The sequence below is a fragment of the Lathamus discolor genome, chromosome 2, assembly GCF_037157495.1.
Source record: "Lathamus discolor isolate bLatDis1 chromosome 2, bLatDis1.hap1, whole genome shotgun sequence".
Classification (NCBI taxonomy): domain Eukaryota; kingdom Metazoa; phylum Chordata; class Aves; order Psittaciformes; family Psittacidae; genus Lathamus; species Lathamus discolor.
This window is the reverse complement of record NC_088885.1, coordinates 138,707,823-138,728,427: the sequence shown is the minus strand read 5'-3', so window position 1 is coordinate 138,728,427 and position 20,605 is coordinate 138,707,823. Positions and strand designations below refer to the sequence as shown.

The 20,605-nt window shown below is 38.1% G+C and overlaps 1 protein-coding gene across 4 annotated transcripts in view; it reads left to right on the top strand.

Annotated features, from left to right (window-relative positions):
* Positions 1 to 20,605, top strand: part of RNF19A (ring finger protein 19A, RBR E3 ubiquitin protein ligase) — a 58,543-nt gene that overhangs the window by 14,060 nt on the left and 23,878 nt on the right. The window contains exon 1 of one of the 4 annotated variants that reach the window (XM_065668701.1): positions 10,478 to 10,496. The exons of the other annotated variants lie outside the window; for them this stretch is intronic. The gene's annotated coding sequence lies outside the window, so the exon portion shown is untranslated. Of the gene's footprint in view, positions 1 to 10,477; positions 10,497 to 20,605 lie in introns of those variants that run through there. 4 annotated transcript variants of the gene reach the window in all.

The following is a 20,605-nucleotide window of genomic DNA, read 5'->3' as shown; positions in this document are numbered from 1 at the left end:
TCTTGTAGTGGTGGGCCCAGAACTGAACACAGGATTTGATGTGCAGCTTTTCCAACCTGATTGATTCTATGCTCCTATAATGGCTGGACTAAATAATCTTGAGGGTCTTTTCCAACCAAAATGCTTCTGTGAATTAGTGGTGGAAAATATTTACTGAATTTATTCTCATCTGTTGCCTATCTCTATTATAGTGATACAAAAAGAAAAGTTCTTTATGGAGATGAGCTCCCCGGATGACAAGAGGCACTACAGATAATTTTTTCTGCAGTGAGGCTGCAGGGCAGTGTCTCTTCTTCAGTGACTCCTTACCTTGAGTATCCCAAAAATAGACTAGATAGCATCTGTTCTCATGCTCTGCTTAACCAGCACATTACTGAAGGAATATAATTAAAACATAATAGTTTTTACTGGCAAAGGCTGCTTAATTAGGATGCCTGCAAGATATTTGATCGTCAGATAAGCTTATATATACACACAGATCAAATGTTCAAAAGTGTTGAACACCCATTTCTTTTCATTGTGCTTGTTATAATTACAGTATTGAATGCTTCTGAAATTGTGTCTTGGTTAGATTTCTTCTGCACACCTGACCTATAAGGACCACTTCCCCCATCCTCTTAGGATGCTGAATGTGTGTGCTCTTTGCTGTGTTTGCAAGTGTATGTTTAACATTTTAAAAAACTTGATGCTTTTTTTTTTTTTTTTGTTCTGGTCTGTTATCCAAACTTTTTGTTAAAGTGTGCTGCTTTAATCCTACGCTCTGTAATACAGTGCTTTCATCTCCTGGAAATAGCATCATTTTTAAGATTTCTATCAGTTCAGCTTTACTTCACAGCAGTTTTTTGGTAGATGGGAGAAACATTTTCTGAGTCCACGATGACTGAAATATTTTATTATTCTTGACAAGCCAGACCAGCTGTAAATTACATATGAATACAAGGAGTATGTTTTATATACTAAATACTGTCCCTAGCTCAGTAATTGGTCTGACTACTTCTTGCTTTTAATCAGGACATATTAAATGTCATAAATCAAAGCTTTTTAATCATTGGGAAAAAATCCCTGTCACAGTAGATAAAAATGTACTTTGTTACTTTAGTATAAAGTTACTGGATTTTGGGGGGGGGTTTTTGTGTTTTTGTTTTGTGTTTGTTTTTAAAGGGAGCTTTTCTTCACAAGCTTAGTATTGGTTAGAGTAGGCTAGTATGCTTATATTGTAATAAAGTCCATTGCTTTCCATCCTGTGTTTGGTATTTTTGAAAGGGTGTTTTTTAAGAAAACATTTGTCAGGAAACTGAAATACTAATGTATATTTAGATGGCCCTAAAATTTTAGCTTCAAGGCTGTATGTTTGATATAACACTCTTAAGCTTTAAGTTTACAGTTAACTCTGAGTGAGCTCACATTCCTCACCAAAAATTATGCACTAATACTCTTCTAAAAGGCAAAACTTTGAATTACTGGATCATCTGAAACCCAAGGCATCAGTCTGAAAAATTTTCGCTCTTGCCAGTTGTGGTTACAGACTAGTTTATGGCTAATTAAGACATCTGAGGCATTTAAAATAATGATTAAAAAAAAAAAAAGATTTAGAGTAAAAACAATTATTTTGCATAGTTGGGTTCCTATTACAATATTAGATATTTTCTTTAATTCAGTGATTTTTGATAAAATATGCTGCCTGTTTTAGTGTTATATGTAATCAGAGGGGTATATGCAAATAGCAGGGAGTTACTTCACCCTGTGCTGTAAAGGAAACAAAGGAAGGGAATTCACCTCTGACCTACATACGGTACCTGGTTTGACTGTGCATTACCTGGTAGCAATATGCAGAGTATCAGAATGCTCCTGCTGTATCTCTTTATTTTTTTTGTTTATGTAGCTGATACAGTGATTGACAGGAAGTCAAATTTCCCTCTGCCTTTACAACAAAACCAAACCAAATCCAAGTCCCTTCCCCAGTCCAGACTGGGAGAGGACAGAAGTTAGGCATTGGGCTGGGGAGACACAATGATTTCTGACCCCTGCAGGTGGCCGGTGAAAGCTTTGCAGCCTGGGATTAAATCACTGAATCGGATACCAGTGTCAGCTGAAAGACATCCAGTGTGTTCCAAGGGGATTCTATTACAGGTTTAATAATGCTTCACAAAAAGCATATCTGCTTAGGATGAACTTCTGCTTGTTTTTTCCCCCTTGTATACTAGTTTGGATTATGGGGGAAAAAATATTTTAGTTCAAAATTGAAATTAAAGTGGTGTGGTACCTAGTTGTGGTTATAGCCTGATTCTGTTCCTCTGTATATGCAATTTTTGTGGAAAGACATTTCATGAGAAATTGGCTTTTCTATATATTTTTTTACAGTTATTTTTTACTCCTCTTAAATAAGAGATGGGACAGTTCTGAAGTGGGGCTCAAGGATAACAGGCTTTTGCACTTGCATGAGAAAGTGATTTCAGAACTTGAGGTTTATTTCAGTTGTTGTAATCTTATTTCTTAACAAAGTCCATTGAAGGAAGTCTTAGTGGAATGCAAATCCTGTATCACTAGCATATCTGTAAAACAGAGGCCCGGAGTACAAAATAAAGCCTGTCGTGTGCAAAGCTGGAAGGAAAATGAAGGGTTCACTGTAATTTGGCACTCATGTTTATTTGGCAGCCCTCCCGTCTTATCTTGGCTGCTATTCCCTCAGTCAGTGCACTTATATATGGATTGCTTAAGTCCCATTTATTCCGCAGCCAGTTGAAAATATGATGCATCAGAAAGACTGTGGAAGAAACCTGTGATATGTCATAATAAAGAAAAGACCCAAATTCGTTTTTCTTCTCTGAACAATCACTTGTTGCTATATGTTAAAACTGATATTTTAGATCAGCTTGTCAAAGTTCCTGTCACTTTAAAAGAGCATGAATTTTATGTGAGACCAAAAAATTTCATGGTGTTTCTTCTAAAGGTTTATTATTGCAGTCTGATTCATTTCCTGTTTTTCTGTTAATGCACTGACAAAAGCAGAAACAAATACCCTTCAATACTTTGTAAATCTAGAAAATATGTAATCTACTGTATTGCAAGTGGTTGTGTGTAGCTGCAAATGATGCAGAAATTAATACAGTAGTTCCCTCTGCCAGTCTCTGGTCGTGCACTTGCTTCCGTGCCTAACCTTGCTGCTCCAAGGTTTCACATCTCTAGGTGACAATTCTGTTCAGGTATGAGAACGATGAGGACAACTTAGAACTTTTCTCATGAGAATAAGAAGATATGGAGTAATATTAGTAGTAAATTAAGTACTGGTTTTAAAGGAGTAATTTTATTTTTGAGCTGTGTTTCATTAGGCTATTGAGCTCCTTGCCATAGACCTTCTTGGGGATTCACTGCATTGAGATCTGATATTTATATGGATGGCAATATAGAAAGTACTAGAACATACTGACTCAGAGATAAACTTACTTTTTGGATTTCAAAGCAGTCTGAGGTTAAGAGTTCATGTTTAGGGCATGAGCCCAATGGGAGATGTCTTTCACCTTTCATCTGTACCGTAGAGTCCTGCATGGTCTGGAAACGAGATCCTATACTTGTGCCACTTGTGTTCTTATGCTCTAGTGACCTTTGAGAATAGTTGGGAATGTCAGTTATTATTCAAATAAAAGTGTTGTTTTTCTCATTGTTACTGATATCTAGAACTATACTAAAATTGTAGCATTTTAATGAATTGTAAAATTTATGCTGTTTGAGTAAAATATAGATATGTAATATGTTAAAGGTGTATCAAAAGATTGTCTTACGTAAAGGCTAAATCTCATCCTTTTTCTAGCAAAGGCTTGGGAAAAGTGCTTCCTGTAGGGTATATATATATGATTCTATAGTTCAGGCTTTAATTCACAAATTTCTGAATTAGGAGACAGTTGAAAGTTTGCAGTTTCTTCTACAAAACATAATCAAATGAAGTAATTGCTTAAATGTCTTTTTAAAACGAAATTTGGGATTACAGTAGTATAGTATTTAAAGTCCTTTTGAATTTGTATTTCAGAATTAGTTTGAGTGATGGTATAGCAGGCTTGGTTTTATATTTATTTCTCAGTTGGGGAAGGCTGCTTCACTTTGGAGAAGCAAAGGCAAGACCTTCAAGCTTTTAGATTATTTTTACAGTGAACTTTTGTATGTGCAGATTGTTTTATTAGGTGCTTAACAACAAAAAATTTTATCTAAAAGTACTGACCTTTTTCTGTTATGGTTTATGAAGTTAGTACTGGAAATGTCATTTAAGTTCTCTGGGATTGTTTTTGTCTTTTATCATGTATTTGTCTTCCTTCTAGATATGTGGGTCCTTCAAGGATGAGAAGGACATACTCTTGAATGACATCAAATATCTCCAGGTTTCCATTACAGACCATGTATTTTGCTGAGCAAGGAAAATTTAAGGGCTCTTTCTGCAGTGATGTCACTCATATGGGGGATATTGTACTGTAAAATGAGCAATGAATAAAAGGGAGAAACCACATTTTTTCTAATGACATAGTCAATGGATATTTGAGAGAGACTATGGGGACATGTATGCATTATTTGTGCTGCAAATGGTGGTGGGATCTATAAATGATTTTAAGGATAGCCATGGTGATGAGACTGGACTGGTGTGCTATATATTTTAGAGTACAGTCAAATGAGTGCGGGTTGTGAAGTTATTGTGCGTTAATGCTTAGTAACTCACACACAGGAGGCTTACTGCTTCTGTGATCCCAGGCTGACTGTGATATAAGACACATTCTGTCTGCCATTAGGCTGTTCTGTGTGTTGTCTGTGTGGGAGCTTGGGAAGTCGCATTATCTGTCTGCCTAAACCTCCTATCTGTAAAATGAGAGCAATACATCCTTTCTCTTCGTGTTTTGTGTTTAGAATTGACGCTATATGAAAAGAAACACATATGCAAAGTGTACAGTGTAGTGGAAATGGTCCTGGTAAGTGTAGGGCTGCTATCATCAGTAAGCAAAAATTCATCTATTCAAGAGTGTATGGCTGTATGTGTATACAATGCTGGGAAATGACAGTATTTTCTATAAATAAGGTTGTTTAAGATTGTTTAAATACTTACATTATGAAACCAGGCATCCAGGTTTTTTATTATATTCAAAATGTAGTTGGTCTGAAGCATCTCTATTTTGTGGCTCAACATGGATATTTAAACAAACAAAAACCTTACCAAATATTGTTTCTGAGAATGCAGAGAAAAGGTTTTCTTACTGCTTAAAAATATAACCCCTTGCAACTGTTCTGAGAAAGTTATATATAATGTCTGTGTTTGGGAGCAGAGGTGGTTGTCTTTTTATTCTGTTTTCTTTTTTTAATTTTCTCCTTAGAGAAGCCTTGTTCTGTATTTATCCTTTCCTTGGGAAAACTTGGAAAGAATGGCAAATTTTTAGAAAATGGTTTTGAGTATTTTCTTTAAACACTGGCTGGTGTGCACCTAAATTCCTGAGTATTTCACATACAACTAAGCTTTTTCAGGTATTGCAGCAACTGGTGAGATACTTAAATTTTCTCTCCCAGCTGCCAGGCATCAAGTCATCAGAGACCCAAGTGAGAAGGGGAAATGCTTCCTCTGCCAGGTCAAGAGGCTTAAGATGGAAAATGCCTACCTCCAGTTCAGAGGAGGTAGGGGAAAAGGTAGTGAGCAGAAGCAACAGAGGAGGAAGAAAGAAAAGGGGTAAGTGTAGGCCATGAAGGAAGATCAAGAAGAAAAGGTCACATGCTGCGATAGAAAACTATGAAGACTGAAAATACTGAAACAGCTGCTTTTAATTTTTTTCAGATCAAATCTCCCATCTTATGATAGCTTTCCCTATTTCCCATTATTGTTCCCCTCCTGCCACACATGTATTTCTGTAGCTTTCAAATTTGAGCATCTGCAAAAGAAAATCATAGAAGGAAAGAAGGGACTGCTCACAGATACTATCTTTAACCCCTGCTAAGTACTGGCCAACATTAGGGCCAGCATGTCATGTGGATTTGGTTCTTGGGGATGGAGGAGTGGGAAGGTTAAATGAAGCTTAGCCTTGGATAGCTCTCTTAACACGCTGTGTCTGCTGATGCAGGTGCATGGATTTATTTTGCAATTTCTTGTGTTCTTCCACGGAGATGTATTCCACAACCTCTAGTTTGAATACCATGGGAGCAGATTGTAGTCTCCATAAGGGAAAGCATTCTTCTAGGTTTGTTTTCCTTTTTAGAAACTTATGGGCCAATATTAATAAAATCTGTAATGGGGATAAAAGTTTAAAAGAGAAGCTAATTCTGGCTAATGCTAGCTAAGCCTTCTCATTTGGTGTGTGCACATTACCAAATTCTGTAAAATTTTGTAAGAGAAATTCTTATGCCATATCAACAGAACAAAATACTGTTCACGTTTAAATCATTATAGACAACAGCCATATTATTTGGAGCATGTTGGGTTATAAACTTAGGATAGGAAATGCTGGAATGAGTTGCCTGTGGTAGCCCTAATTGTAGAGTGTTTATGTGGTGTTGGGCAAGGCCATTATAGGGTAGTTTGGTATTTTTCCTTTATGCCTATCCTTAGATGTTCAGGTGTTGATCTGTAGGTACCTACTGCTGTCAGTGCTCAGTATAAGTTTTGAACCTATACGTTTCTATGTGAGACAAAACAGCCTTACAACTGCAGCAGACTGCAGTATCTTAATCTTATTTCAGGTGGCAGTTTCAGCCTTTGTGTCTGTTTCCCATTTTGCACATTTTGAAAACATACTTTTCCATTGCAGAATTACCATGAAGATTTCACAGGAGTGCTCTCAAGATTGATTTGTTAATGGCTTTGAAGCCATTAGTCTGGTAAATATGTCTTGCAGACTTGTGTAGTATTTGCGAGTTCAGTGTTGTATAATGCTGTTGTAAAGCAAAAAAAATTTACAATATATAAGGTACATGACCTTTAATTGGGGAAATGAGAAATGATGCCATTCTACGGGTGGCTGCCTCCAGAAAAATCAGTATGTCTGTGTGATCCTATAGGAAGTTCAGAAGCCAGACCCAGCCTTTAGGATGTTTCCATCTGGCTTTGTGCCTTCTCCCCAAGACTTGGAACAGGCTGCTAGAACACTAAGTGGCATCCAAAGAGCAGTAGTCTTCCATCTTCTCTCACTAGAGTTCACCTGTGTGGTACTATACTTGCAACTTGTTCCTCTAGTAAACAGCCAGCTGCATGGGTGGGAACCAACTGGCCCCAGTTAATCTGCCACAGCACCCTTGCCAGTTGCATCCCTGAGGACAGGGGAGGAGATGTCCCTGAAAGTGGTGACAAGGATCGTATAGTCGCATCCAGCCATCATATGTGCTGATACTAGAACAGCATTTGCATTGTCTTCCAGTGCAGCAGCTACACACTCAAATGGATGGACAGGGGACGCTGAATTTAGTTTTTATGGACAGCTTGCATTCTGTTACCCTTAATTTTTGAGCACTCAAGTGTACAGTGTTAGATGTGCAGACAGTTCGTAGTGTAGCTTTGTGTGCTTCTGTTATCCATAGAGTATTTGATAATGTTGTATGTTAGAAGTAGATAATGTATTTATTGCGGCAAGGACTTTTTTGGGAGCAGAAGAAGGATAAGATTGTCTCTTTTGTAACCACATTAGCACTTGCAATATGATTATGGTAGCCTTGCTATGCAATTCTGGCTAGGTACGGCATGGCTGCATTGGACTTTATGTAATACAGTTCAGTACACAATGGGAAATACTTGATTCTACATTAAAAACATCATCTGTTATATTAACAGTTTTATTGCCCTAGTTGCTCGGAAAAGACTCAGTGTCTCAGCTTTCTTGGTGTATTTTTGGTACTCCAGACAAATGTAAAAGGATTAGAATAGATGTCATTAGGCTAGAAAGTTAAAGTTGTCCCAAATGCTGAAACACAGGCATGATACAGACTTGTATAATTAATTTTCATCTATGTCATCACGCCAAACTTAAGGAGGGAGTCGAAGGTGTCACTTAGCCTAGTGTAAAATAATTGCGTAAGAGAGTACCTAATGAAAAAAGGGGCAGCTTCTAAAAGCCTGTACTTTTTTTTCTTACTGTCTTGAGATCAATTTGTGTCACATCTTCCCCCCTCCCTTCCCTCCTCTCAGTAATCTGTATGCCATATTGTTATTGTGAAGTGAAATTGGTGAACAAATAATGCTGCAGCAGTGTGCCAGTTGTAGACACTTGTGATTTCTCTGGGAGCTTATCTTTCACTCCACCCATTTTGTCTTTCTTCTGTCCATCTCCTTTGCCTCACCCTCTTTCTGTCTTAGGAACACAATCGTCTCTCTACTATTGTGATTCTAGAGGTGACTATGTGACTGGACATTTGGAGGACATTAAATGGAAAGGAGAGGGATTGTATCCAGACAGGGAAGGCTTTAATAACTTGCTAGTTGCTTCTGACACAAACTCTTTGCCGTTCCTTTGGAAAGCTGCAAATGTAGCTGAAGCTGCTGTAACCTCTCTAATGGGGAAGTGTGGGCAGATATAAACTACTCCAGTTACATAAAAAATTGAATCTGAACAAAGCAGTATCTTTTTAAATGTAGCTGTTATCTTCCCTGTACAGAACAATGTCATCCTGACCAGCGGTTATTTATAAAGGCTGCACTCAGCGTACATTTCAATTTGAGTTAAGGCTTGCTAGTATACGTAAATAATGGAAGTCTTGCATTGCAAGCTGGAACGATTCCTTTTTGTATTTAGTGTTGTGACATGACAGTTGGCTTGGCAGATTGGTTTTGTTGTTTATTTGCATTTATTATTCACATTCTCTACTTGCTTTCATGTTAGAATCCTTTTGAATGTGCCTTGGCCTTCCTGCTTCCTTAAATTCCACTGCCTACCTCTCACAGGTATCCAACTGTGATACTACAAGGTGACAATTTCCTTTTGCTGGGTGGCAACAGTTTTGCTCTTCTAAGGGGGATTCTTTAATAATAATGGCTAAAAATTTGCAGCAGACTACTTCTGTAGTTGCATGCCGTTTCAGAGTGAGGAATCATTTATGTTTCTTCCATCCACTATTTGATAGCTTCCAGTCAGTAGAATGATTTGAGGATGACTGTTAAACAGTGGGATTGCACACGAAAAGGGTGAAAAATAAGGACAGAAAGGGAATTGTCATTAATACCTTTCTTAATAATGGTATTCTTAAAAGATATAAGCAGGAAAAAGAGCTGCTAAAACCTCAGAATTAATTTCTGAATAACATTTCAGTTACAGCTTTTGATTACTCTTTTTTTAGTGCAATGTTGAATAACCAGTTAGAGAATAGTCTATAAACCCTCCTTACTGAAATACTTTAATATACCAGAAATGGAAAAAATTGACTTTTTTTTTTTTTTAAAGTAAGTAAAATTTGTGGAAGTATCTACTATTTCGAATCACAGACTTGAAGCTTCTAAATAACAAATCACAAAATTTAACAACTTACGTTAAAGTGATCTGATTAAAATGTCTCACTTCTAGACTACTAGAACTTTGCCATCTTGTGTCTTTTTTGGGGCCAAAATTGTTAAATTTCAAAATTACTTCAAAAGTTAATCCTACAATGGAAACAGTTGTGCAGCTGGGGTTTTTGCAGGGGACTTTAGTTCCTCAGTAACAGTTATTGGGCCTGTATTACTCTGTTTTGGCACTGGTACAGTGTATGATTCATTTTTGTCTCATGCTAGCAAGGAAACCACAAGCATATTGCAGCATAACAAGGTTAGAGAAGTATATTTCAAATCAAATACGTAACAGTCATCAAGGATATTTATTAATTCTGTGGAACTTTTGTCCTGTGTTATAAAGCAGATCTGGGGGAAAATGAATCTCTTGCACAGATGTTTTACCTTTGCTGTAGGCAATTGTGTGCCAAGAATGGAGCTGGTGATAATACTCCATTCTTGAAATCTCAAATAGTTTTGGAGTTTGTTATGTGTGTTCAGGAAGGTGGTAATGGGGAGGAAACAGCCAGAGTAAACAGTGTTTGTTGAATTGTTTTTGGTAGCCAGAGGAAAGGTCTGGGTTGAGACTAGAGCCTGGGATTCATACCTGTATAGTGGTTCTTACAGCTGAGGGGAAGTAAGCTGTGATAGCTGGACTTTCCAAGGAGCAGCTGGCATCAGGTCCAGGTATTTTGTATTTTTCCAGTCTTGCTGGGAGATGGCAAACACAAATTCAGGTTTGTCCAGATCACAGTCCATTGAGCTGGAACAGTTGCCCACTGTTAACTCCAGGTAATGTTTGATAGTGTCACCAGGTTATCTAGAGGCAGACGTGGCCCTTTGTGAACATGAAACTTGAAGCTCTTTGGGTTTGTTTTTTGTTCAAATGTCAACATCATCTCTGGTTTGTCTGGTTTCTCTGTCAGATGCTCGTTTTTCTCCCAGAAACTGATTTTCATTCGAGAACAGTGATGTTGTCAGTGGCTGGGGAAGCTGAGTGCTGTTACCCTTGAATGTTCGTGTGCAGGTTTGTAAAATCCACATTTAAAGTCTGTTTCAGCTACTGCTGTCCTCTGTGAAGGGTCTTCTCTTTTGTGTGGGACTCTCAATATGTTAGACAGGAGATCTGATAGAAATGAGGAGCCTTTAATTGTAAATGTATGGGGGTAGATGAGAGTGAGGCGTGAAGATGGTTTGGAAGGTCCTAGTGCCGTTAGTGGACTGCAAGTGTTCTTTTGTGTACAGACTTGAGTTTGAGGATCTGAGACATGAGCAGTCCCACTTGTGAATGTGCCTTCGTGTCTGTGTGTGGCTTGCTACGTTTCTAAGTGAAAATTCAGAATGTTGTCAGTGTTGGATTGGTGCAGAGGTGATCCCTGGTAGCTGTGAAAAGCTGAGTGCACAGAGGAGCCTTTTGAGTTAATTTCTGAGATCTTTTTAGTATTATTGTTCATTCCCCAGATAGCTAGTGTGAGGTATTCTGCCACCATCATAGACACAGTGTCTGCAGGCAGTTTCAGGAATCTTTTAGGTCTTAAAGTGATCTGCAGAGCACACAAACTGTTAGCTTTGGCTCCAGTTTCTGCTTTTAGAGTATTTCAGATGTTCTTACTTGAGGCATCTGCTTTGTTTTTGAAGATGGGAAAGAAGACAAATGCACTGCTGTCTGCCCTCCCTCTGTCTGGGTCAGGCTGCCTGGCTCGAAGGGACAAGGTGTGCTAGTTGAGGGTTTGTGCTGGTTCCGGCTGAGCTGCTGTGATGGGACCGGAGGACACAAACAGCGCAGCAGGCTGTGCCGCTGCGTCGCCTACTCTCGGGTCAGTGCTTAGCTGGTTGCTTCAGCTAACTTCTTCAGTTTTTATGGCCACTGCTTTGTTCTCCCTCTGCCTTTGATTGATACAATTACCTGAAGCCTGGAAAATGAGCCAGTTAGATGAAGAGGCTGTGCCCAATACAGCAGCAGTCTTGGGCTGAAAAATTGAATTGTCCTCTCTCACTTCCTGCTCTTCTGCATTTGTTTCTCGATTCAGGAATCTAACCTCTGAGTTACACAGCACAATGAAGGCTTAATGTAACTACTTCAGAAGCATCTGTTGGCAAGAAAACTTTGACGTCAGCAGAGTTAGGGTGAGGTTTGCATTGCGCACATGCAGCCACTCCAGCTGGTGTGGATAATGACATGTAGGAATTGAAGCAGGATTGGGGGGGGGGGGCGGGGGGGAATAACTGTGAATGGTGTTTGTAGCATATTTCTAGGTGTATGTGTTTTGTGGGTAGAAAATGTACTTGACAAACTATATGTTGTCCCATTTGTTTATTACAGACATTTCAGATTGTTTTGTAAATATTTATGCCTGACACTCTGCTTGCAGGATATTGCTTTTAGCTCTTTAAACTGGGATTACAGTAGCAGTTCTTTGCTGGTGTTCCATGCAAAAGTATTTTTCAGCAGCAAACTGCATGTATTGCTAAAGGTTTTGTTGTCTTTGTTTTTGTTGTTTTGGGTTTTTTTTTTCCCCAGTGTTAACACGAGGGTTAGATAAGCAGAAAAAAAATCAGTATACCTCTACTGCAATTTGAAATTCTTAGTGGTCGACTTCCAAGTAGAAGGAAAGCAAAAACTTAAAAACTGTGAATTCATGAGCTGCCAGAGAAAGCTGTATTTTATTTTTAAGATGAACAAAGAATTGAGATTTGTTATTGTTGATTATTTCCAAGTCAGAGAGATTTGTTTAAATATGAAAGCCTGTGCTTTATATTCAGTGTAAGATACTTGTTTCATTTGGGGTTTATCTGGCTGCAAACAGCTCAGGAGAGCTATATTTAAGGCCAGAGCAGAATTGTGTGTGTCACTGTGAGGGGATTCGAAGTCCGGCCGGAGGACTGCAGCTGATTTAAAAAAATAAGCAAGAAGCTTTTGTAATGCTTACTCCCTCTGCTTTTTTGGGGGAAAAAATCATCCCAACATTTGAGGACTGTCTCAGGTTTAGGCTAACAAGTACTCTTGGCCAGAGGCAGCATCTTCTGTACTAATTCAGTTTACCAAATGTTATGTTTCTGTGGTCTAGGAAGCTTTTATATCTGACTTAAGGTGTTGGGTTTTTTTAAAGTTTTACTAAAAAGGGTATAGTTGAAGGCGTATTACCAGTGTTGCTGTTTGAAAACCACAAAGTATGGTTTTTACTCAGAGCCTGAAATAGCACAGGTTTGCTTGGAGACTGTAATTAGAAAGTGTTTAGCTGTTCACAGCAATGGAGAAAAGCACAGTTGCTTTTCTAGGAATTGCCTGATGTTTGATTTATGTGTGGACTTTGGTGCTTGTAATTCTTTGAAATGAATGATGTGTCACAGTCTGTCCCACAAAAGGGCCTAACTAATGATGATTCCATAATTGTGTAGAAAGAGCTGTTTAAGATGATGCTGTGTGGAAGAAAAGAGTAACATCCAACAAAAGTGTATTTAAAGATGTGTTAGCATATGTGAGGTTGCATGTGTAAATATGGAGGGGGGAAGTATTGGGGAAAAAGGCTTTCTGCTCAAAAGCATGAGGACAGGGGAGTTGTATTTCAGAAAATACTCACTGTGTTATGGGGCCTGGCAGTGGAGATGTAGCTTGCTAATTTAAAAGTCATGGAGTAAGTGGAATAGTGCAAATACATCTTGACCCACACTTACTTTTCTCCTTTCCGGCAGCTGCTCACCAAGTGTGCCAGCAAGTGCTGCTGCAGCACTTCTCAGCCGGCAGAGCGGAATCACTCCAGGTCCTGTGTGTTTTCTTTTGACTTTGTATTCTGTTGTTAAATGTATTGAGCACAGCAGAGAACCTTGGAATGCTGGGGTTTTTTTTTACAAGTTTGTTGTGAAGCATTTTTACAATCCAGAATATCACAGCATTGCCAGGGTTTCATCACCGCTGTGTGATGCAGTGTCTTCTGACATGCAAGACTGTAAGACCACTGGCTAATGTGTAGTGGCTTGCAGAAGATTCACAAACTCTCCTGTGTTGCTGTATGCTTGGGTGCTGTTTACAAGGCAACGGAGACTAAAAGTTTCACAAGAGTAAGTCTTTAAAGCCAAGAGTGGGTGTTTTTGCACAAAATTTTCTAGCCATTTGATATAGCAGGTTTTTGTGCATAGAGAAACTGCTTACTCCCCAGTTTGTTGCAGTTACACTGTGTTGCTGTCAGTGAAAAATGGAAAAACTTGCATTTATACTGGCTAAGCCTTGCTGTGTGCTGACATAGCATATTTTTTGGCATTGGAAATTACGTTGTTGTAGGTGGAATAACTGCTGGCAGAATAACTCCTCTGGTTGACATATATTGTATTTCCAGCATAGGTACAGCCTCAGGTATACTTTAAATGTCACTCATTCAGCTTTCTCTTGCTTTGTGTTTTTTAACTACTGTTTACACTATTTATAGTGCTAGTAGACTAGTGTCTGTAAAGGCTGCCCGATCATTCCCCTTCTCTTGTGCTGTCTATGCTGAATAGGCTCTATCTTTTCAGCCTGGTCTTTTTTATTTATTTATTTTCAGCAAGACTGGAAGAATCCTTTCCACTAACTTGCCCCCAAAGAAAAGTCAGTAACATTGGAATCTTCATCTCATGTATTCACAAGCAAATATGTCAGTGCTTGATGCCTAGTCAGTTTGTCTTTACCTTCCTCTTGTAATGTTCTCCTTTTGTTCTACATTAGGTTTGGCATTGAGATAAGTTTCGTGGTACTTTTGCCATTTCCTGACGCCAATGGTTTTTCTGGAGGCAGTGAGTGTTTCCTGTCTGGAAGCTAGAGGCAGTGTTCCTGGCAGGATGAAGTATTTTTGTTTCCCTAGCTAGATCTTTCCCTGTCTTTGTTTTTGTCTCTCTCTGGTTTTTTTTTTTTTTTCAGTTTTGTGTTTTTGGTTTTTTGGTTTTTTTCATTTTGGTCTGTATTTGAAATTGCACCAGTTTAACCAGAGATATCATTAAACAAAAAATGGACTTGGTGATTTGAAATACATCCATGCAGAGTTTTTCAGTAACATACTAACAGAATAAATTCACAGGCCAGGCAGCAGTAGGATTGGGCATATTTTACTAGGCTTTGCTCTAATCTAATTTCTTGGGTGAACAGGAGCAGTTAGTTACACTGGTGTACCTTTGTACCTGACCTGAGGGCAGTTGCAGCAGTTATGGCATTAGCCATAGCAGAATTCAGAAAAGTCATAGTTCTTGTCTGTATCCTGGGCTTGATGCTGCTAGAATAGACACACAATCACCCAAGTCTTTCTGAAAATTTTATATTGAATTATATTTATCAGAATTAGTAGTTTCTCTGTAAAGAGGCGTCAGCTGAGATCAATACACAGTGTCTATTCAGTTCTCAAGGGCTGAGATATTGTCAGCCTACAGTGGTTTAGTAAATTGCTCTAAGTCATCACAGTGGCTTTCAGAAACTGACCAAGTTCTTGTGCCAGCCCATGGTAAGGTAACACAGCCAAACTTGATCTCACTGGAAGAATTCAGAACTGTTACTAACTTGTTCCTTTTTAACCGTTTTAGTTAGTTTGTAAGTTTTATCCGAAGTATATCTGTTTTGTTAATAAAACTGGGAAAATAGAACCAGAGGATTAAAAAGTAATCCATTAATAGTTTCCAGCACTTCTTATGTTGAGGCAAAGCTGTTTCAAGATCAGTGTGTGCGGTGGCTTTGTTTGGTTTATATATATATATATATATATATATATCTTTCTTTCTTTCTTTCTTCCCCACCCTGAAAATAGAGGTTAGTTTTATGCCAGAGAAAAGACAGAGCTGGAAGATGCTGCCAGTCAGCTGATCAAGAATATCTTCAGTTCAAGACAGACTTGTGGCCCTTGCTGAATTTAAGAATCAATAGGGGCCAGGAACTGAGATCTGTTACCTCTTATATATCCTTCCAGACTGCTGTCTCTCTGGCATACTGTTCAGATTCTCTGTGTGCTGTCTCTGGAAATTCTGTTCTTGATTTCAGATTCCTCTACTACAATATATGTGTCACCTTTTATCTTGATATGCTTATATTTGGTTTGTTTTTCTAGTAGGACAAACTTTAAAGCCTGGTTGAAAACAAAGGCTTGTCAGAATTCAGTATATAGCCATTACTGTTTGATTGTGCAGAACTACAGATCTGAAATGACATTTGGGAATGCTTTTCTGTAGGAATGATCTCGGGATTTGGGAGTGTTGCGGTGTTTTCTACTTGCAGGACTGGTGACACTGCTGGAAACAAAACTTTCTAAAGTTGTTTCACTGGCGTGTATATTTATTCCAGTTATTTTGTAATGTACAGTTTAGAATAAAAAGCAGCTGCAGGAAATTCCAAGGTATCATTCAGCAGTAGTAAAGAGTAAAACCCAAAGTGGTGAATACTTGCTTTTAACTAGAATAAATATAGAGCTGAAAACCTGAACGCTTGCTTTGGGATTATTTTGCTGTAGTAGTTGCCAGATAATGTGCTTTGTTTTATTTATAGTTTCAGGCTGCATTGGTGAATCAATCTGTTCATACCATATAAGCATTCTCAGAAGACACAATTCAGAATTAAGTTCCTTAGCTCTTTTATATTGACAGCTCTTTTGTATTGACTGCTCTTACAGATGATTAGGATTTTAAAAGCAGAATTTACAATGTATTTTCACTTTAGGGGTAGGGAAGACTTTGGGTTTGAATTTTTGTATTTGTCTCAGACAAAGTCATTTGTCAATCTTTTGAATGATGTGTTCATAGTGGCTAATTTTCAGCTGATGGTCCTAAAGAATGCTCAGTGTAAATGAAAGTACTAATGCAGTTAGATTAAAACTTTTTTTTTTGTGCATAGACAGCTTGTGCAACTTTTAATCCTGGAGTGCTGCTTCCACATTCTAAACCTCTAGCTGTATTTTGGAATTGTCAGATACTCTGGAACATTACTTCAGTGTATACATAAAAAAAAAAAATCAATCTCCTCACAATATTTAGAAATGAAAGTACATGCTCAACATTGCACAGAGAATGTATTCCTGTCACTTAGGCAAGAAAATAATTATGCTAGTTTGAGGATTTTAATGATTAAAGGATTAACACAGAAGTTCTGGTGATGTTTTGTTTTCCTTCCTTCCTCTCCTTGTGTTTCCAAGACTTTGGTTTCTGTTGGCTGAGTTTGGTGTACATTTGCTTACAGTAATGCACCACAGTGCGTAGGATAAGCTTTTCAACACAGCAAGCAAGTGCATAGTTGAACTAAGACTGCTCTGCTGAGTTAGATAAGGGAAAATTGACCCTAGTAGTCTTATTTGAAAAAGATGTAGGCCTGAAGATTCACAAAGTAGCAGCTCTCCAGTGAGTTCTTAGCTTTGGTCAACCATTGCACTCAGTATACCCAGATTTAATGCTGCTGGTTTGGAAAATTAATGTTTTTACAATTTAAGGAATTTTTGCTTGTTTGTCACCAGACTGAGGGGAGGTGCTTGAATTGAACTCCCTTCTTTACAAGCATTATGTGCAAGAGGAACAGTTTTGCTGGAGTTGGCAATCAGTCATTCAGAGACTTTCGGAATGAGTTGAACAGCTTGTGAGACTTCCTTTCCTAATAGCAGCTGTCATGGACACATGATACAGAATGTATTGCACAGAAATTTCTAAGGAAGAAGCATAACTTGTTTTATTAATAAGCTGTTGAAGATTTTTCTAGCTTCAGGATTGGTTTGTCATGTCACTGTGACTTTTAAAATAGAACACTGTATATCAGTTAACATTTGGCAATCCTGCAGTGTATACTCTACAGGCTTCTGTATCTTTTAAATACGGTCAATCTTTTGACTTTAGTGCCCAGTCAGTCTGGCTGTCTCAGGCTTTGAACCTAAATGGTTTCATAGTCTGTCTGTTTGCTTTATTGTTTTACAAACAATATTGCTTTGTTCTGGAAGTGAAAGTAGAATTTCCAGATAATTGACACAGAACTTTAAGGAAAAATAAAGTGCAGTCAGAATAAACTGGGACATGGTAACAGTGTAGTATGTAGATTTTTAGGAGATTAAAATATCTCTGTCTCGCAAGTGCTTTTCTCTTAAATTCTTGTATAACAGTATCTTTGAATAGCAGATTTTCTTATAACATGATTTGGAATATGAAGTAACAATCTGGACAGAAAGTTGATTAGAGAAACCATAATGTTTAAATTCAGTGTTTATTGAAAGATGCTTTACAAATAAATAGCAGTCTCCTTGCTTTAGTGAACATCCCAGTTGAAGCGTAGATTATCACCTGAAAAGAAAAGCTTACATGTGATAAGGGAATTACTCCAGCCTTTTGTCTGCTTTTGGTATCTAGTGATAGTCTTTTATTTAATTCTTACAAGGCGTTACATAGTGTCTGTGAACTGATCCCAATTGTTAGAAGACTTCCCAAAAGTAATGCAGAGTCTGTTTACAGGAACACCAAAGAATGTCCTTTTGCTCCTGGAAGACCTCATGTTTCTCACTTGGCACTGGTCTAGTGGTCTACATGTGTCAAGCTGGCTTGTCCAAGAGAGTTTAACTTCTTTTCAGATTAGGGATATGGGCCCTACTCTGTTCTGCTTATCAGTTCTGTACTGGTATGGGTATGTCCCAGATCTTGTCAGCGCCTTTGTGGAGCCTGCTGCAAACGCCAGTGTGAAACTGGTCAGTGAATGCTTGGTACAATAAGTGTGGGCAACTTAACTACCAGTATTTGGAATTTGCATGAATTAAAAACATATGATTATGTCACTGAACCTGTTCTTCTGTTGTTTGAAGATAGGTAAAGTTTGAGACTTGACATGGCAGATTTCTAAAGGCTTTCAAAAACTTGTCTTTGATCAGGGGAGTCCTGTTTTTGAAATAATGGTACCTGTGCAGCTCTCAATAGTCTATAGTAAGCATAAAGAAATGAGAGCTTAAACTAAATGATCAAGTAATTTTAATTCTGAAAAAGATTTACTAGAAGTAGCAGCAACTCTGGTAACTTCCATAATGAATGGTCTTCATGCTTTAAGAGAAGCATTCACCTGTGTGGCTCCTAGAATAAAGCAGGGCAGGGGAGTAAAGATATCTTCCTGAAAAAGTGTCTGAGATATTAAAATTACTTTTTGCTTAGATAAACTTCATATAATGTGAACTATCATACCAGTGCCCTCTTTTCAAAAGAGGAAAGCTGTAATGAAGTGAAATTTACATGAGTATATTTTTAAAGTCATTTTACACAGCTCAGTTTGAGTTAAATGACTTAAGTCACTTCGACTTTACATTTTTTGCATCCTGGCATAACCCTAATAAATCACTGTAAATGTCTGATAAGTATCTGTAGGTTTAAGTTTGGTTTAAAAGCTTGAGAAATCTGCTGATACAAATTTGTTAACTTTGTTTTATAGAATAAACTTTTCAGCTTAATCCAGATATTATCAACCCTTTCATTTCACCTTTTATTAGAAATCAAACTTGGAAGTCATCCAAAAAAGCCACAGAAATTAAACATGTTTAGAAGTCAGTCTTCTAAAGATGTAATGGAAAATGTTGCTATTCTTGATTTTGGTTTTTGAAGGAAATACATTGAAGGAGTCACAATTAGCAGAAAGCACTTAACTGCAATCAAGCATTTCACTTATACTGTGTTATGTTACCATTAAAGGATTTTAGTTTCAATTTAGTGTGTATAAAAGCTCTGCCAGAATGTTGGTTGTTTCCACATAATTTCCATTTGTTTACTTCCAAGTTGCAAAGTGTTGGTTCTGCTTGTACTAAATCATCTGTGATTAAAACACCTAACAGCCTAAAGCATGCTCTGAGACCATATATGCATTGACGTGGGTACGGTGGGGTTTTTCAGTGGGACACAGTGCTGCAGAAGCACATAGCTGTCAAAATTGTTAAGCTGTTTCAGACTGTTCCTCACTGTTTTAGCTGTGCCAGATTATTAGCTGAACCTGAGGCATGTGTTGAGCAAGCAGGGGTATGTTCTTCTAGAAATCCTCAGGCAAGTGTTTGTTTTCCCCCAGTTTAATTTAGTAGTTTAAGGCTTTGAATATTTTCTACATTTCATTCCACTAGTTTTACAATTTTTGCACCATAGAGTAAACAAGAAATAAAATGCGGTTTTGATGCCTCTTTTTAGATGCTTAAAAATAACCTTGATGTTAACCTCATAGCTTAGAAATTCCAGGATACTGTGTGATTGACAGGAGATGCTCCTTGGAAGAGGAAGGCAGGAATGTATTTTAGATCTGTGATGCATTGTCAGTGGATGAACTTTGAGCTCTGTTGGGGTTTTTTTTCTTTTCAGCTCTCTTTAAGCTGGAGCAGTTCAAGCATCTCTAAGCATCTCAGAAAGCAGCTACAGAGCATAGATGTTAGGAAATAGAGAAGTAAGAGAATGAAGGTGGTAACAGTCAGTTTTAATAAAGCAGTAGCTTCCAGTATGCTAACATAAAGTTGGTGCTTGGTTAAATTGTAAGGAGGAGCAAATGCCTGAAATGAAGAGTGGGGTTTGGGGTGTTTGTTTTTTTGCAATACAGAAAGTCTTAGTTTGCCGTTCAAGCGCCAATGGCATGAGGGAATGTTTGAGGATTTTAGTGAGGATGTAGCTATATCTATGTTAATGGTGATTTTTCTGCTTTGCTACACAAATGTTTAAGCCTGCCTTCATTTTGCAAATGTGTATGAAGCTGCTTGGCCTGATGGCAGACTCCCACATTTGTTGATCTGGTGTGCTCCACTGAAGGTGTAATGGAAGAGCAGGCAGCAGCACACTGCACTTGTGCCTCTGGTGTGTTTGGAGGGCAGTTTGGAGCATGAGGGAGTTAGTCTTCCCCAGCAGCTGGCTTATAGAAGTGTAGGGCTTTTTTCTTGCAAAATCTATAGGGTTGGCTGCCCCAAAAAGTTCAGAAATTTTCAAAAAAGTTTGGAAATTTTTAAGATGAGACAAGGAAAAGTTCTGTCATGGAGAACTATACCAGAAGATACTTTTTACCCTTGTGATTTTGTCAGTTGAAAATTCCTCCCTTTACAAGGTTATTCTGATTTTCCTTTCTCTCCCCCTCCATTATATGGTCAGCAATAGCACGTACTTAAAGCAGCATGGTCAAGAAGAATTCTAGAAGGAAATTAGCTGGATGTTAGT